The following is a 19,244-nucleotide window of genomic DNA, read 5'->3' as shown; positions in this document are numbered from 1 at the left end:
GTGTGTGTGAGAAAGCCCAAACCAGGCAAACAAGATGACAACAGAGACCTTAGACTGGGGAGCAAATTTTAGGATTCTCTGGTATACCAAGATCTTAACACCTCCCACCAAGCTCTATAAGACACATTCAAACAGGCTCCGTTGACTCTTTACAAGAGCATCTTTGCTTTGTTCTTAGCAGCATTTAAGGGCCACCATTGTGGACTGAGGTCAGCCAAATCTGAGATTTGTGTGGATGAGGTCTCTCGTGGATAGGCTGGTCTTTCCACCCTCTACTGTCTTAGAGACACAGGTAATTCTTCCGGTCCATGCTTTCCCTTCATGTAAAAACAGGAAATAGGAAGAAATATACAGAAGCCGAGATCTCATTGTTCATTTCTTCATGAGCAGGTCATGATGTTAATGCATTCGGAACACAGCCCATCCATTAAGACAAAAAGGTGCCGCAAATGCCTGTGTTCACATGGATCCTGACGATACACGTGTAACATCTCATACTTCGGACAGTGCAGTAAGTCTGAGATCGGTTCTGAAGAAGGCAGTGAGAAGGGCTTCTTTATCAAAGTTGCAAGTGCCATGTGCCCAACTGTAAAATATTGTGCCGTGGGGTCCAGTTCTCCAGTTCTTCTAGCCACGTGACCTGGGAACCAGCCCCTGGTGAAAGACTCCACGCTCCTGAGCATTTATGTACGTTTTCAATCCAACAGCAGGTTGTTCCTTCACAGGTTTGGAATTTCTTTGTGATGCTGGTTTCTCTCAATATAAGCTTATTTCTTGTTACAGAAACGGGATTCTGCTGTGTCCTACTGAATCACAGGATGTGATCACAGTGCTTTCATAGTCTCTGGACTGTGGTTTAAAAAGAACAGTTGCAATTACATTGCAAGTCATTCAGGTTGTAGCTGATGGATCAAACAAAGAGCACTCTGTGTCCCCGTGTGCCTGTTGGCCTCCCCTCCCCCGCTGCCCCCCTCCTCCACACACTTTCTGTTTTTACCTCCTGCTTCTTTTGTGTATTTTTAGTGCCTGTTGTGACAAGTTTGTGTGATACAACCTGAAACACAGAATGGCTGCTACAATTGTTATGAGAATAAAATGCACATCTACCAAGTATGCAGAAGTTTGTATAGAAATGAAAAAATAACAATTCCAGCTCACTCTAAGTTGTAGGCTCCCATTTTATCATCCTGTGTGCATGCTAAGTCACTTCAGTTGTGTCCGACTCTGTGCAACCCTATGGACTACAGCCCTCCAGGCTCCTCTGTCCATGGGGATTCTCCAGGCAAGAATACTGGAGTGGGTTGCCATGCCCTCCTCCAGGGGATCCTTCTGACCCAGGGATTGAACCCACATCCCTTATGTCTCCTGCATTGGCAGGCGTGTTCTCTACCAGTAGCACCACCTGGGAAGCCCTTTATCAGCCCACACTTAACCTTAATCTTGCCTAAGCAGAAAAGATCCCTCTGCCTAGATAGATATTCCTAGCCATTGCCTACATGCTCTGGTCAGTAGCAGCGCCCCCTGCTGGAAGGTTGGCCAGGAAATGCAGGACTAGAAATGGAACCAGACACCACCTCATAGAGTTTGAGCCATGTCATGACCTATTAAGACAGCGTGACAGCTTACTTGAACCAAAACTTCGACAAAGAAGCTGATGCGAAACATTCAGAATTCTTTGGCTTGTTCATTCAAGCTCAGGTCTCCTTTTGAAGCCTATCTCTGAGTCTCCAGCTGCTGGTGAATTCCTGAGAGGTGACTTGCACTACGACAGCCTTTGCAGGTTTGCTGTGGTCCAAGCACAGCTCTCAGGATGAACTCACATCTAAGCTGGTGGTTGGACTTCCTCCAGAAACACCCCAATGAAGGGAGCACCTTTCTCTCCTAAAGTTACACAGATTGTGATCACCTGAGGTCCAACCAGACTCTCCCTTTTAGCCACAAGGGAGGATGAAGGACTAACTTTAGGAGCGACTTCTTGGGCAGTTACACATTCATTCCTTTCTTGATTGATGGTGTGTACACGGATGGGGCTCAATCTCAGAATTACTGTCTGGGGTGTACACGTTTGGAAGTCCCATTGTCTCTGACCCATTCATCATTGGCCATCAGCGCCTTGGAAGAAGAATGCCCTGGGGAGGAAGAACCCTAAGAGGGCTGTGAGCAGCTGCAGTGGATGTGGAGATGATGTCTACAAGCCCACGAGGCCCCAGGGAGTCCCCAGTCTGGCAATTTGCCCCCTAAAGTCACTACCTCCCTTTTAGAGTGCACTGAGAGGTCTAAATCAGGCAGAAGCCAGACCAAAGCTGTTTGAAGCTGCCTGGGGAATGGTGACTCACTCCAGACTCTTCAAAACCAGAGACCAAGCAGGCATAATAGCTGGTGAAACTACAGGCAGGGAAGCAAGGTCAGAGGCCCTGCTGTCTTTCCAGACCTTCTGAGGCAGCTTGTCGGGGACGCAGTGGCTAACAGGCGAGCCTGGAGCACTGGTCCATTTAATGGTGCTGAACTCAGGGATCTGCCTTGGCACTCAGGTTCTGCCATGAAGCAGAAGGAAGCCAGCCTGGGACAAGCAGGTCTGCGTAGGCTGTGAGATGCTAAAAAGCCTGGATCACTGAGGAAGCAAGGGGGTGGGGAGGTATGGGGAAAAAAGAGAAGGAACTGGGGTTATGGGATTGGCTGGGCAGCAGGGGGAATACAGGGCAGAAGCAAGAGTGGATACTGATGCCAAGGGTAAAAAGAGAGGAAGAGGGAAGAACCGGAGACAGGTCAGAGGCATGCATTTGAGATATGGAAAGTTCTGGAGATAAGTAAAGGGTACATGAGATATCTGAAACGTGGTTGCTCTGTGGCTGACAGGCCTGATCTGTGCTCTGAGAACAGCTTGGATGAGGAGGAGGACAGCAGATGAGAAAGCATGAGGGCGGAATTCTTACAGAACTTGGCAGCGTCCGGCTGATTCACTTCTGGAGCTGTGCACGGCGATCCAACAGTCAGCATTTGCTGGAACAATTTCCATACCCGCCTCTGTTAAGTGAGCACCAGACCCCAAATTCACCCTGCATCCCTTCCTCTGCTCATGTTGCTTCTCCTGTTTGCAATCCCCACACCCCCCGCCTCAAACCTGAAGTTGTCAAGGATTCACTAGTTGCCATTTCACCCTGTCCTTTGACACATTCAGGAATCTTCCAGATAGCCTTTTTTTCTGAACACACAGAATCTCACATCCCTCTTCAGCTTTCAGAGACCCTGCGCACCAGGCCATCGCTACAACCTGCTTTCTCCTCTCCCGCTGGAGCTTTTCTGACGACAGTCTCCCGAGGGAGCAGGCTTGGTCCAGCAGGACTGATAGCCGTCAGCTGCACCCAGCCCTGGCCTCTGCTGTTGTGAGCCCCACCTCAGTCCTCGGATCTGTCCCGGGTCTCGTCATGTGGACATCCAGGCAAAGACTGATTCCTTTCCCTCCTCCGGCTGTGTCTCAGCCCTTCCCAGCCTGCTCTCATTCCCCAGCTGGACTCTCTCTCTGTCCACTGAGCTCTCCCTTCATCCTTCAGTTGGGCCAGAGTCTTTGAACTTGGATAGAAAGAAAAAAAACCCAAACCAAATCAGCAAAATGCATCTTTATCTTCACTAACTCTAACTGAAACTTGGCATCTTCTTCAATTGTGGCATCAAATTCCAGTCGGATGAGCAGTGTCTGTGACTTTACCCCCACTAAGAATCACATATATCTTCAGATCTCATCATTGGATTTTGCAGATATTTTGAAATACCATGTATACTTGTCACTTCTCTAAAACTATGGAAATCATTAGACTATCACCAGATCTTTTAATTTATTAATAATACTTCAATAAAAAGCCCATACATTGGCCTATCACAAGTTTTAAAAATTGGGGGGATAACTATGACAATGTAATTTGTTACTTTGTAGCCATAGGTACCTTATTTTATACATTCAAAAACATTATTCCGGGGGTTAAACACATTATCCCAAAAAGGGATCCATCGGCTTCACCAGATTGCCAAAGATATGCAAGACACGAAAATGCTGAGAACTCCTGCATGTGGCAGAAATAGCCTTGGCATGACCCTTATTCTTAACTATAAATTTTTTCCATGGTTATTGAATATGATTTAAACAACACACAATTAATTGAAAAGAGATGCCTGAAATCTGAAGACCCCTTCTGGGTGTCCAAACCCTTGTCTTTAGGAAGTTCTTGCTTCAAAGCCCTGTTTCCCAAACAAAGCAGAGCATCAGAACCAGAAGGGTGCCCTGCACCAAAAACCACCTGAACTGATCTGGGGGCAGAAGAGATTTTTAAAAATGTGAATGACACAGGCATCTATTAAACAGCCCACTCTGTTCAAGGAGGTATTATACAATGAAAGTTAAAATCTGTTTCATCCCAGGCCCTCATTCCACTTTTTAGAGGTAACCCCCATTCACAGGGCTCCCCCAGTAGCTCAGTGGTAAAGAATCTGCCTGCCAATGCAGGGGACATGGGTTTGATCCCTGGGTCTGGAAGCTCCCCTGGAGAAGGAAATGGCAACCCTTGCCAGTAATCTTGCCTGGAGGATCCCATGGACAGAGGAGCCTGGCAGGCTACAGTCCACAGGTCTGCAGAAGAGTTAGTCACAACTTAGCAAGTAAACAACAACAACCCATTCACAATTTATACCTTTCCCTGAAATTATCCCAATACACACACCAATATTATGTGTGCTGTACACACGGTGGCATCTTGTTCTTTTTTTCTTAATGTATTTTTGACCTCTTTCCACAGTAGCCTGTATCATTGACTTCATTCTTTTTCATGGCTTTGTCGAAAAAATCTACATGAAAAATTCTAACTAAAAAATTTTAAGGCTCTGAAGACAGATGGTAATGGTTACATAATCATGCGAATTTCTGAGAACCACTGACCCACCCACTTAAAGATGGTACATTTTGTGTTTTGTTGGGGCTTCCCTGGTGGCTCAGTGGTAAAGTGTCCACCTGCCAATGCAAGGGACATGGGTTCAATCCCTGGGTCAGGAAGGTCGTGTGGAGGAGGAAATGGCTACCCGCTTCAGTATTCTTGCCTGAAAAAATCTCATGGAGAGAGGAGCCTGGGGTCCATGGGCTCACAAAGAGTCAGACATGCCTGAGTGACTGGGTACGGCATGTATATTTAACCACAATATATAAAAAGGTTAAGCTCTGCAGGTAATGTAGCCGCAGCCCCCCAGTTCCTCCCCAACCTCCCCTCAGGTCAGCTAGCTCGACATCTTGGAAACGCCTCCTCTTTTTTGCCTCTTTGCTGCCATCCAGAGTCCCCTTGTCCCTATTTCTTTTCAGAAACAAAAGCTCCCTTTTCCACAGGTGCCTGTTACCAGAGTGAAAGTGGATGAAAGTTTCTCTCCTAATCCTGTCAGAAGTCAGCAGACAGCTGGCATGGCCACGGACAGTCCAGGCTCTGGTGGGGACCGAATCCTTTTCAGCTCTGGAATGCCTTTCATCCTCCGTGTTGAAAGCTTTGCGGAAATGAGGCCAGGGCTTGTGAAACAATTCAAGCCTGGTCGCAAACAACCCCCAGAGTCTACGCTAATGCTTCCTCGTATTTTTTTTTCAGTGGCGTTTTGACATCCTTCACCCAGCTAAAGGGTTCGGAAAAAGCCTTTTCACGAGGAGCCTATTCAGATAAGTTCAGTTCAGTACAGTCACTCAGTCGTGTCCGACTCTTTGCGATCCCATGGACTGCAGCACACCAGGCTTCCCTGTCCTTCACCAACTCCCGGAGCTTGCTCAAATTCATGTCCATTGAGTCAGTGATGCCATCCAACCAACTCATCCTCTGTCGTCCCCTTCTCCTCTTGCCTTCAATCTTTCCCAGCATCAGGGTCTTTTCCAACGAGCCGGTTCTTCGCATCAGGTGGCCAAAGTATCAGAGTTTCAGCTTTAGCATCAGTCCTTCCAGTGAATATTCAGGACTGATTTCCTTTAGGATGGACTGGTTGGATCTTCTTCCAGTCCAAGGGACTCTGAAGAGTCTTCTCCAACACCACAGTTCAAAAGCATCAATTCTTCGGCACTCAGCTTTCTTTATAGTCCAACTCTCACATCCATACATGACTAATGCAAAAACCAGAGCCTTGACTAGATGGACCTTTGTTGGCAAAGTAATGTCTCTGCTTTTTAATATGCTGTCTAGGTTGGTCGTAGCTTTTCTTCCAAGGAGCAAGCGTCTTTTAATTTCATGGCTACAGTCACCATCTGCAGTGATTTTGGAGGCTCCCAAAATAATCTCTGTTTCATTGTTTCCCCATCTATTTGCCATGAAGTGATGGGACTGGATGCCATGATCTTAGTTTTACATGCCCTGAAATTCAGCACCATGTGGGGGATCTGTAGGGTTTAAGGCATTCCCATTGATCCGTGGACGCTGGAGCAGTTAAGATCAGAGGGAACAAGAGCTGGCCCAGAGCACAGCTTCATGGACCTGTCATTCCAGGCAGGTTCTCCCAGAGGGTCCGTCCATAGGTGTGACATCAAGTCCGTGGGAAGTGTTGCCTTGGCTACAGATGGGCGTAGGGTACCAAGGTACACAACTTATTTTAGTCACCTGGAGGAGTTACTGAGGCACCAAATTCTTGTCTCTCCCTGTGAAGGGATCCCTTAAACTCCCATTTTTATTGTAAAAGCCTCCGTGCCTCCTTCCCACATTCAGGTGGCCTGGCTCTGGGAGTTTGACCCAGCCTCATCAGTAGGTCCTACTGTGAGGTGACCCTAGTGAAGAGGAGGGTTTTCCCACTGCTCTGTCCCTCCCTGGAGGGCTTAACCGAGTTGCTGCAGACACCAGCATTTCAACATTTTGGAGAAGGAGGTTTTGGTTTGGTGAGGCATGGCCCTGAACATGTAAGTTCATTGGAGATGCTTTTCAATTTTCAACTCCCTACGTCATTACTAACACCTGCTTCTCTGGAAGGTCTCATTGGGCGTCACTCGACCCGACCACCCCCCAATGCCCTCAGCACTGCCTGTCCATCCGTTCATGAACTCTGTTCCATGTGCCCCCTCTATCAGACTTTTACCAGCTCACACGTCCTTTCTATGAGCCACTGTGGCCTCGCCTGGTCCGGGCAGAGATCATCTTCAAGACAGAGGATCCATGGAGCTGCAGAGGTCTGGCTGGAAGGCTGGCCCCATCCATGGTGTTTTCATCTCACTGATGCCTTTCCTCTGAGATCAGATGGTTCTCAGACCTCATTCTGTGACTGAGGTCCTGGCCATTACCCTACAAGGTGAAGTAAAGGAGTCAGGGCAAGCCCTACCGGAGGTCAAAAGACATCCTCCTGGCAAGCTGGGGTTTTTGAGATAAAGCCCTTGCTCCCGGTTGCTGGCTTGCCTGGGTGCCTGATAATAGACCATTTCTATCCATTTTAGGACTATCTCCTGAAAATTAAATAGTTCTAGGATGAGTTTCAAGAGACTTAATTTGCAGCTAAGGAAAGAAATATAAACAGCATTCGATTCTGCTTTGTATGTTCTGGGTTGCTAGTTGGCAGCATTTTTCTGCAGGACTCCTGAGAGATGATACCACCACGATGGGAGCTCTGTGATCATTTTTGTTGGGATTTTAAATCAGAACCACCCTGTCCGTGTCCTGTGCTCCCTGAGCCCACTCTAGGGGGTACAACAGACTCTCTCAGGCTGGGGAGAGTTTGCAAAGTTACCTGTAGGGCAGTGGTTCTCAAAGTGTATTCCCTGACTCAGCAGCATCACAGGGTGGGAGGGGAGCTTGTTAAAAACACAACTCCTCAGTCCCATCCCAAACCCTAGAAACACTGGGCCCGAGCCCAGCAAGCCCTCCAGGCCAGTGTGGGGGCATGCTCACTGCATTGCAGTCCTTGGTGACTCTTTGTTTTCCATTATCTCCATTAAGAATCATGGTTCTGGACAATGGGTCTCAGCCCTGGCTGCATCTTAGAATTACCTCCTGCCCTGCCCAACCCATCATCCCGAGGTTCTGATTTAACTCACCTGCCGGAGGACCCAATCACAGCTCTTCGAGTGATTCTAATGGCCAGCTGGGCCTCAAGAACCATTCCTGCTGTTCTCCTTGTAGATTTCAGCAGCCTTGTGGGTGACCACCTGTTTATTCCTCACGCCCTCCTCCCAGCACAGAAGGTATTTATTCCTTGTAATTCATTGTGATCACTCATCAGCCAAAGAGACAACAGGAGGTAAGACAGAGCATTGCCAGAAGGGGACGCTTGGATTTCTAAGCCCTACTCCACCTCACTTGCTGCTGGACTTCAGTAAAGTTAAATCATTTTGTCTTTCTAGGGCTCAGTTCCCTCGTCTCTCAAACTAGATTCAAAATTCCTTCCTTTCTTCAAGTCAGAGAGCTAGCTGATAGTCTCTTAAAGTCTTTCCCAGCTCCTCCTCCCCAAATTATCTTAGATTCTAAGAGCTTTTAAAAGGTTGGAATGGCTCTTCAGCATAGAATTGCTAATATTAATGTTTTGATTTTACTTCCTCCAGGATGACCCAACTCCAGATTGTGAGCTAGTCAATTTTGTGTTTTTGTAGTATTCACAAATATGAGTCAAGTCTAAAAGAACCTGTTACTCAAACAGGTGCCAAAAAGGAAGCACTACAGTGATTTGCATTCTTTCTTTGCCCTGTAGTGCTCCAGTGGGCACTCAGAAGTCCATCTGGAGGGCAGTCCACTTGCAGGTTCAGCCCAGTGCCCCCACGTTCATGGATCTCTGATTCTTTTCACTTCTCCTCAGCTGCTCACCTTTCCTCCTGACTCCTTCTCTCAACCTCCACTTTTTTTTCCTGACTCTGCACAAATGGTACAACAACCAGCCTGCGATGAATCTTCACTGGGCTCGTCCACCCCACCATGCTGATGTAAAAACTCCTGTACAAAAGAACAAACAGCAGAGTGAGCCAGGGAGAGAGTGTTTCCTGAGTCAGTTGCTTATTTATTTACTTATTTTGGTATGCTCACTTTCTTCTTCCCAGAAAACAAGGTGTTTTCTCTCTCCCTCTCACCCTCCATCCTGAACAGTGAGTGATGAGATTAGGAGGCTGAAGGAAGATGGGGAAATTGTTGCCAGGTGATACCAGTATATCAGCAGTACTATGTAAACAGTGGCAGAGCTGCACAAAACGGCCCTGGAGAAAGCCATCCGTGAGGGGGTGTCTGGTGCCGCTGCCTGCCAGGTGCTGGCATTGGCTGTCATCCACTGCAGGAACCGAGCTCTGTAGATGGCATGCACAGGGCAAGTGACCGTTCAGAAATGCTCACCGAAATCAGGAGAAGAAACCCTTTTGTGTTGTTGCAGCGTCCTGCCAGTGCTCTCTGCTAAGGACGCTCAGTATCATGCCAGAGAGCAAAATAAAAATGTTTACAGGGCTCAGCTCCATTGTCACAGAGCAGGCACTGAAAGGTGGATTTGGAGCTGAGAGGAGCTTCACTGACATCTCCAGACTTGTGACCAATCATCTACGTCACATTGCCGCTTGGATGTCTGAGAGACATCTCAGAATCACTAGGTCCAAAGTTGACCGGTGTCCAGATCCTCCTCCTAAGCCTCTACCTGCCCTCTTCCCCATTCTTGCCGGTGCTCAGGCTCAAACCTCCAAGTCATTGCTGACTCTCACTTCTTGCAAATAATATGACATGGATGGGTGTCTCTCTCTGCAAGTCCGGGCAAGTACTCCTGAGTCAAGGCAGAGCTGAGCATTTCCCCCCTTGATTTCCTTAAAGAAGGAAGACGTCTGCCAGTGAACAAAGGACATTGCGTTTTCTCCCTCTTCCCCTCTAACACACTCCATGGCTCCATTTAAAAGTGTTATGTCTGCCTTAACAAGCTCTTGTTTGTCTCTGTTTTTGTTTTCCTCTGAGAAATGCCACTTCTCCTAGAACTCTTCTCCCCCACATTCCTAGATAGCAACTTTTTGATGCTGAAGCTTGAAAGAGGCCAAGGGCTCTTCTTTCACCTGAAAAATCAAGTATTTTTCATGATAGGTGACTAGGAATAAATCAGTGTGAAACCTGGTTATTTCATGGATGTCTGGATCTTTTGCTGTATCAAATGTACGTGTGAAAGATGCTTCAGCAATACCTAAGGACAGGTGTTGAACAAAAAGATTCCACACGCCATGTTTCTTTATAATTGTGTGTTTTTCCTGGGTCATTATCAGAAGTGGGGAGGATGCTGTTCTTCATTAATAAGACTTAATAATAAAAGTTTTATTGAGCTTTTTCCTCCCCCCTTCTCTCCATCTTCATTATTCTCCTCCCTCCTCTACTTCTACCTCCTCCTTCTTCATTATATTTTAATCATGACCATCAGGGGCGCTGTTGGAGCATTTACCGGGATAACGCCTCCATGTTTTAACCCTTGTGCTGTGTGTTCATATCCCCGGGTAAAAGGAACAGATCTAAAATCCTACAGACTTTCATGCCTGTGTTATGAACTCCACTGCTCTCATGCCGTCTTTTGGCAAAGAACCATTTTTTAAAAAATTCCTATCTGTTGTGGACTTATGTCTTCTCAAATGCAATAAATATGAGTTATTAGATAATGAAATAAATATGAAATATAAAATTGAAATTAAAAAGACATAAATACAAGCCCTCAATTTTTATTATTAGATTCAATAGGCATAAAATGACTCTCTCCAACTGGTGTCAGTGTCTGAGGGTATGCTCTAAATTTCTGTACTTACTGGGTTGCAGACCATCACACAGTCCACAGACCAGCACTAGAAGATCAAAAACACCTGCAAGTTCCTCACCTTACCCTAAATCTAAACAGCTGACAAAAGCTATGCACCAAAGAGTGCACACACACACACACCCACAGGTTAACACAATGTAGGTTAAGTGTGTGGACTCTAGAGCCAGATAGCAACCATTTACAAGTTGCATCCACTTGAATTTATTTCCTATAAGATATGGAAGGTAATAACAACACCAATTGCTTCCTTTTTTAAAGATACTAGTTATTGGACATAGGATGCATACAGCTCTGAGAACATGAGGCACTCGATGCATTTAGCTATGATTCTTTTTACTTGAAGGAGTAAAGAGGTCTTTGTTGTCTTGCTCAACCTTTCCATCAACACAAAGATAGATCTGTGGTCTACCTGACAAGCGGGGGTCCATCTTGCCTTCCCCAGCCCCTGGAAAGCTAGACCTTGGTGGAAACCCAGCAGAATCCCAATAGCTGCTTAGGCATGAAGTTCCCCTCAGCTGAGTGAAAAGTATCCCAACCGCCTGCACTTGCTGCCCTCTGCTGTTTCTACTGAGAATTGCACTGAGCAGAGTTTTCACTGCAGAAGACGAGCAACACCTCACCCCGAGTGGGGGGGAGTTGTTCTTCTGTACCTCGTGCAGGATTTGATTGAATGTCCTAAAGTTTGTTCTTCATGGTGCCTTTAACCTCATAGCTTTGCATTTTCATATGGCATGCAGCCCACTCCAGTATTCTTGCCTGGAGAATCCCATGGACAGAGGAGCCTGGCGGGCTATAGTCCTTGGGGTTTCAAAGAGTTGGACAAGACTGAAGCGACTTAGCACGCACGCATAGAGTCTATAACTGCTTCTGGACTTTCCATCAAATGCAGACTTGTGTTGCCTCAAGCTCTGCCGATTTTTAAGCAAGTGTGACCAGTTGGCCAACCTGCTCCTGGCTGACTCCCTCATTTTGCTTCTTCATGCCCCTGCATCCCAGGTTCGCTCTCGAGGCCCAGGCTAGCTGTGGCCTCTCCGATCCTCTCAGCTGCTCTGCACCTCCAGAGAGAGGCCCTCCTGCCTCCAACTCTCTCCCTCTCCAGGTCTCTGACACCCATGGTTACCAAGTCTTTCTCATCTGGTCACCACTCCACCAGCCACACTTGGTCCCAGCTCTTGGACCGTCTCCATCTGACCCTTCCTGCCCTCAAGCCGTATCTCTTGTGACACCCACACAGCTACCTCAGGTGTTGAGTCCTGCCCCCAAGGCTACCTCTGAAGCTGACTTCTGAAGCTGACCCTTTGTACCCGCTGCCAAAGACCCCTGATCATTACAAACTTCCTGACCCCCAATTAGGCAAAGATGCCCACTCCCGCAAACATTCTATAGTGCCCGAACCAAACAATCACCTAACGCCAACCTTCCAGCAGGAATTTTCTTTGTCTTGAGGCTTTAAAACTTGGCTATTAACCCACGAAATCTGTCGACCCTCCTTGGTCCGTCGGGAGATCGGCTCAGTGTGCTCGCAGTGCCCACGTTCTCTCTGCTCTTTGTTCTTAATAAACTCACTCCCTTCTGAAATGCTCTGTATCTGGAAATTCTTTTCCAACCTGCGTTGGGACTGACTCAACGTTAGGCCAGCTCCCATTCTCCACAGACACACTGTCATTTCCTTTGTGGTTAGCGGGTACTGTTTTGTCAAAAATACCCTCATTTCTACAAAAATACTACTCAGCTCAAATGTCCTTCCACCCACGGTGTCTTTACCTACCGCGGCACGCAGCAGTGCTCAGTGCTTCGGCCTTTCTCCCATGCTACTCAGGCTGCCCTTATCAGACCATGGTTACTTGGGTAAATTTCTTCTTAAACTAGTTTTCTAACAAAACTTTTTGTTGAAATTTGGAGACTTAATCAAGAAAGTGATAAGATTAAAAATAATTTTGGGCCCTTTGCCTCCAACTGAGACACAGAACAAGGAGAACAGGTTTATCTCCCAGCCACGATCTTTTCTGACCATAGTGGTATGGAACTAGAAATCAATAACAAGAAGAAAACAGAAAAAAAAAAAGCGCACAGTTATATGGAAATTAAGCAACACACTCCTTAATAATCAATGAGTCAAAGAAGAACTCAAAAGGGAAATCAAGGAATATCTTGAAACACATGAAGATAAAAACAGCATACCAAAACCTATGAGATTCAGCAAAAGTAGTTCTAGTAAAGAAGTTTACACTGATGAAGGTCTACACTGAGAAAAAGAAAGATCTTAAATAAACAACCTAGTTTTACACCTAAGGGACTAGTGGGAAAAAAACACACACACACACACACACACCAAAAAACCAGACCAAATCCAAAGTTAACAGAAGAAAGGAAATAATAGAGATAAGAATAGAAATTAATGAAATGCTATGCTATGCTAAGTCACTTCAGTTGTGTCCGACCCTGTGTGACCCCATAGATGGCAGCCACCAGGCTCCCCTGTCCCTGGGATTCTCCAGGCAAGAACACTGGAGTGGGTTGCCATTTCCTTCTCCAATTAATGAAATAGAGACCAGAAAAACAGTAGAAAAGATCAATAAAACTAAGATCTATGTTTTTTTAAAGATAAAACTGCCAAAACTTTAGCTAGAATAACAGTAAAAGAGAAAAGACACAAATATTATAAAATCAGAAATGAAAGAGAATATTATGAACAATTATATGGCAACAAATTGGACAGCGTAGAAGAAATGAATTCCTAGAGGTATACAACCTACCAACCTACTGAAGCATAAAGAAAAAGAAAATCTGACTTTATGTGCCATCTTGACACAAAAGGGCCAAAGATTTACGCAAAATATAAAAGAAGGCAAAGGCCAAATAATCACCAGTGGTTAATAGATTCATTATTTGTTAAATGAACCCATAGCAATATCTGACCTCTGACCAGGGATTTCCATATACCAGGACAGTACTGGAAGTCTATAATCACATCTATGTAATAATATGCTACATTTTGACAGGTAAAGTAATATCCCCTCCCTCTAACAGAACAGTTCTGTATAGTTATATATCCAAAAAAAGGGTCATGAAACCACACCACCAGTGCCAAATGATGCAAGAATAAGATAGGCAAAAAAGAACAAAAAAAATAAAGTAGGCTTTGTGTGTGTGTTAGTTGCTCAGTCGTGTCCGACTCTGCGAGCCCATGGACTGTACCCACCAGGCTCCTCTGTCCATGGAATTCTCCAGGCAAGAATACTGGGGTGGGTTGCCATTTCCTACTCCAGGGGATCTTCCTGACCCAGGGATTGAACTCAGGTCTCCCGCATTGGCAGGTGGATTCTTTACTGTCTGAGCCACCAGTGAGGGAAAAGTAGACTTTATTAGAGGAAAATTTTACAAGTAGAAAATAGTGCAGCGTATGCAATTCTATTCCACAGTTTAGGTGAGGCTTAGAGGTGAACAGGCACTGTGGCCAAGATTGGAATCAAGCGAAGCGGGTGGGTGTGGGGAGCCGTGCCCTTAATTTTTCGCAGATTTATAGTGATGGGGTTGGGGTGAAGCACAGATCTGCTCTGACGCTAAGGGGAGCCCCCTGGTCAGATAGGGGAGCCTCCGGCCCCTTTAGCTGGTGTCTGCCTATGTGATTAGCTAACTCAGAACTGCTGAACAAATTCTCCACCCAATAGCCAAAATGAAGGCGAAAATGAGCCTCCAGAACCATCCAGATTTGTCCCTCTTCAGATGTTTTGGAGATGTAATTTGATTTGTCAATTACCTGAATTCATATGTTCCCCAATCATGCTTTAATGGACTTTTTTTTTTTTTACTATCTTAATGTTGGTTACTGCTCAAAATGAAGACAGTTGTCTTAGAGCTATAACCTCACTGGGTGTCCATTGCCTTAGCTCTTAAAAAAAAGGAGGGGCAGGTGGTTGAGGTTGATGGTAACTGATAATTACTGCCCTACCACAGGTGAATTTAAAATGATGTGATGCCGTTCCTGAACACTTTCTGCTGCTTCCATACCCTGAAGTCTTAACTCTCGGGCCCATCATATTGAATGGAACAGGCTGACCTCCAAGTCCCTTTTGATCTTGAAGCTGGATTGTTCTGTGCAATTATTTTCATTGTTTTAGTAAGAACAGTTAACCACCAGAGGGCAGTCAGGTTACAAGGCAGTAAGGGGTGAGGCTGGCAAGGGATACATTTAAATGAAGTGCACCTGTGACTTTTAAAATTCTTCCAATCCCACAAAATCTTACTGCGTTGCTTGTGAAGATTAAGATCAGTGCGGCAGAAGAAAGGAAGAGTGGAGGTGAGTGTGGGGAGCTTGAGATTCTGGTAATGGGTTTGCCATTTTGGGGTAGGGTGGTTGGCATGGGACTTTGGAGGGGACGTTTGATCAAAATTGAGGTGAGGGAACAGGCTGCTGTGGCTCTCTGGGGACACAGCATTTGCCCAAGGAAGAACGAATGCGAGAAGGTCCTGACACAGTAGGGCCCCCAGTATTCAATAGGGTAAGAGGAGGCAGATGCAGAGAAGACTGGTCTTTGCTCTGAGCCAAATGCGGACTAGCACAGGATACTGAGCAGAGGACGGTTGCTTTTAAAGGGTCACTCTGGCTGCCGGGTGAGAATAGCCTCCAAAAGACTTCGTTCCTATGTATGTGTATATGGTCAGTTGCTCAGTCATGTCTGACTGAGGCCCCATGGACTGTAGCCCACCAGGCTCCTGTGTCCATGAAATTTTCCAAGCAATTAGACGGGAGTGGGTTGCCGTTTCCTATTCTAGGGGATCTTCCCAACCTAGGGACTGAACCCGCGTCTCCTGCAGCTCCTGCCTCAGCAGGCGGATTCTTTACCACTAGCGCCACCTGGGAAACCCATACATTCCGCTTATCAGCAAACAGCACAGCAAATAGACTGTTCAAGGCTGCCAGGTTCTGTCACCATTTAACTAATAGCAGATGATTCCCAGGCACCGTGCCAAGCATCTTACACACCTTCTTATTTCATCCTTTCAATACCTCTATGATGTCATCACCACTGTCAGCTCAATTTTAAAGGTAAGAAAAAGAAGATTGTACAAGTTAGTGACAGGTCCAAGGTTCAGACGAAGTACACGGAATTCTTAAAAGCTAAGACTTGAAGGAGCAAAGCTCCTTCTACTTGCTAATGTGAAGAAGCACTGCCTAAGCAAGGCTTAGGACCCCAGAGCTGAAGAACTGAAGATGGTGATGGTGGAGGGTGGAGCATCAATGTTTGCATTCAATCATCACACGCTTCTTTAAAGTTCTGTGTAGCCCTTACACTACAAGCTGGCTGACCCTGTAACTGGACTGACTTTTGCGTTGATGATTTCTAAGATGCCCTCTAGAGCTTCTAATCTAATATTTTATCTAATCTTCCCTCCTAGCTGTAAGTAAAGAATCTTCCTGCAATGCAGGAGACCTGGGTTTGATTCCTGGGTCAGGAAGATTGCCTGGAGAAGGGAATGGCAACCCACTCCAGTATTCTTGCCTAGAGAATCCCATGGACAGAGGAGGCTGGTGGGCTACAGTCCATGGGGTTGCAAAGAGTCAGGCATGACTTAGCGACCAAACCACCTCTAGAGGTTGGCCCCTGTGTGTTCTGCTGTGTACATATTTGGGCTCTTAGGGAAGCAGCTCCCTTCATGGGACTGACTCCTCTTTAGTAGTAATGAAGTCGCTCAGTCGTGTCCAACTCTTTGCGACCCCATGGACTGTAGCCTACCAGGCTCCTCAGTCCATGGAATTTTCCAGGCAAGAGTACTGGAGTGGGTTGCCATTTCCTTCTCCAGGGGATCTTCCCAATCCAGGGATCGAACCCAGGTCTCCTGCATTGCAGGCAGACGCTTTACTGTCTGAGCCACCAGGGAAGCCTGACTCCTCTTTAGGTGGACTGAAATCATGGGTCAAATCTGTTTCACCTGTCTTCACTTTTCAAGGTCGTTTTAAGGCCTGTGCCTCCTCTGAGCATCACGTGGCCCAAATGATGACCTATTGGGGCCGGGCAGGCATGTGGTCCTTCGTGCATGCGCAAGACTGCCAGTGCGCGGCTGTTAGAGGTTCCGCTCTGCCAGCCGTCAGTATTGCGGTGGTCCCTGGGGCAGCGGTCACCCTGAGTCTCAGTCTACAGGACCAGTCCCCTGTTTAGGGGTCCTGAGGAGTCTGAGGGCCGGCTGGGTGCTGGGCACCTGGCTCCCTCAGAGATGACGGCTGGGCAGGGCCTGGGGACCTCGTCATGGGGGCACAATCAGCTGAAAGCTTCCCCCTTAGCTAAGCCTGGGGACTGGCAGGAGGACCCAGACTGGGTGCTAGACCAATGCTCCCAGGCAGGGTACACAACCGCGCTGGGACCCCCTCCTGTTAGCCAGGACCTGGACTTCAGAGGGCGAAAGTGGAGACTTGGGACCTTGAACAAGAAAAATGCAGGGTAATGATGCTGCTTTACTTACGGGTCTTGTTACCTTTAAAAGTGTTATACCTTTAGATAAAAAGTTGTAGGACAGGATAACTTTTGTTACCTACCTGATAGAGGTTTACAGGAACATCAAGACCTGACCTGCTTGGACAACTGCAGGAACAAAGGATCCTACATTAAGAAGTTTTCCACAACGAGCCGCGTCCCTCCCTCACCTTCCCTCTAAAAGCGCTTTTTAAGGTATGAGCCACCTGTCTCTTTGCATGCCCCTGCAATAAACCTTTCTCTGCTTCAAACACTACGATTTCTATATTGTCTGGCCTCACTGTGTACTGTTGGGCACACGGACTTGTGTTCTAACAGTAAGATGTTTGCCCGAGTTGTTTTGTAGGAACTTGGAGTCAGCTGTGTCTACTTTAAGCTGAGCTGGTTAAGACTGGATGGGACCACCGACCCTCCAACTGGGAATGTGTGAGTGTCTGCCCTGTGATCTTTTGAACGTGCAAAGGCTTATAGCTTAATTATACCTGGGCAGAATAACCGCCCCACACCTTTTCCCAATCACCTTTCCCTACTTTCCCCACGTCTCAGTCCACCTTGCCTCTTTATTTTTTAGCCCCCAGGCACCCCAAGCCTCTTGCTTTCAGGGAAGCAGTTTGAAACTGGTGCTCCCTCTCCCAGCTGCACACCTTGGTGTCTCAGCGTTTGGCTTGCTGAGTATTGAACAAAACAAACCTGGCTCAGTAACAGTTCCTCTCAAACCCAAACAGTTAAAAAACCCACTCAGCGGGTGCTGCTTACAGGGGTGTCCCGTAAACCAGTGCTGGACTGTGACAAGGTAAGCAGAGAAAGTGTTTATGAACTTTAATAGCTATATTAAAGAGTAATTTTGTCTGTGGAGTCTAAAACGTTGGCGTTAGTTTACCTCGTTTATTACCTTCATTTTTCATATAATTCACTTTTATAGTGTTTTATCTGAGAGCCAGAATATACAGACCGTGGTCCACCATATATAAAAGCAGAAGGAACCCACATCTGCCTAGAAAAACCAGCCCCTTAACTACAACAAACCTAGGAAGTCAGCCTAACTGGTAGCTTTCCTTACAAGCCAGGAAGCTTAACAATAACTACTGTTAACAACTGACCTGGGCTTGATTAATAACTTACAGCTTCCCTAATCTGTATCCTTGCTTTCAATTTAGTACTAAACAGGGAAAGCTGGTCGGTAAAGAATCTGCCTGCAGTACAGGAGACCCGGGTTTGATCCCTGGGTTGGGGAGAGCCCCTGGAGAAGGAAATGGCAACCCACTCCAGTATCCTTGCCTGGAAAATCTCATGGACAGAGGAGCCTGGTGGGCTGCAGTCCATGGGGTCGCAAAGAGTTGAGCACGACTGAGCGACTAACACTTATTTAGGGAAAGCCAGGCATGGCTAACGGGGGATCACACAGGAGGCCCGGCTTCTCATCTACTTGCAGCTCCCCCGTGCCTACAGCTTCCGACGAGAGCACACCTGGAGCCTTCCCCTTTTCCCACTATCAGCCTTTCCCCTCCTGCCTTTGTGTTTCTGCCAAAAGAGAAGCAGCAGTGGGGACGACTCTCTTGTACAGCAAATTCTCAGGAAGCTGCTTTGCACGTCTCATTTGGTGGGCCATTTTATTTCCAGATACAGGGAAGAAGGAAGTGACAACAAGGCAGGGGTCTGCCGCTGCAGACACATTAAGGAGCACCATCCTGGGGCTCTGCGATCACCTCCAGCGCAGGGTTGGAAAGAAGCATCCCCGGCACGCACCGACTGGCACAGCGGGAGGAAGGTAGACGCCAGATTCTCCGGACTAGAAATGAGTTGGGGGAGCAGGGGGGTGCCGGGGCGGGGAACGGTGTAGCGGGCGAGGGGCTTGAGCTATTAGTCGGACTTGCACCTGCTCTTTCCCGGGTCTAGGGCGCAGGCTACTGCCCTAAGGCGTAGGAGGAGCGGCGCGGTGCTCTCGGCGCATGCGCGCCCTCGGCACCGCCCCCTGACGCCGAGGTAACGTCACGTCCGGCGCGGCGGCGGCGATCTCGGCTCACGCGCACT

General features: G+C 47.1%; 1 protein-coding gene across 16 annotated transcripts in view; it reads left to right on the top strand.

The window, feature by feature from the left end:
* The first annotated feature begins 14,732 nt into the window (after window positions 1-14,732).
* TBC1D7 (TBC1 domain family member 7) overlaps window positions 14,733-19,244 on the top strand; it is a 28,587-nt gene continuing 24,075 nt past the window's right edge. The window contains exons 1-5 of one of the 16 annotated variants that reach the window (XM_055570655.1): window positions 14,733-15,040; window positions 17,283-17,408; window positions 17,560-17,639; window positions 17,785-18,006; window positions 18,834-18,981. The gene's annotated coding sequence lies outside the window, so the exon portion shown is untranslated. Of the gene's footprint in view, window positions 15,041-15,583; window positions 15,791-17,022; window positions 17,181-17,282; window positions 17,409-17,548; window positions 17,640-17,784; window positions 18,007-18,833; window positions 18,982-19,244 lie in introns of those variants that run through there. The other 15 variants (XM_055570654.1, XM_055570650.1, XM_055570643.1 and 12 more) reach the window with 15 other exon arrangements.

The sequence above is a fragment of the Bubalus kerabau genome, chromosome 3 (genome assembly GCF_029407905.1).
Source record: "Bubalus kerabau isolate K-KA32 ecotype Philippines breed swamp buffalo chromosome 3, PCC_UOA_SB_1v2, whole genome shotgun sequence".
Classification (NCBI taxonomy): Eukaryota; Metazoa; Chordata; class Mammalia; order Artiodactyla; family Bovidae; genus Bubalus; species Bubalus kerabau.
This window is presented reverse-complemented; position numbering and strand designations above follow the sequence as displayed.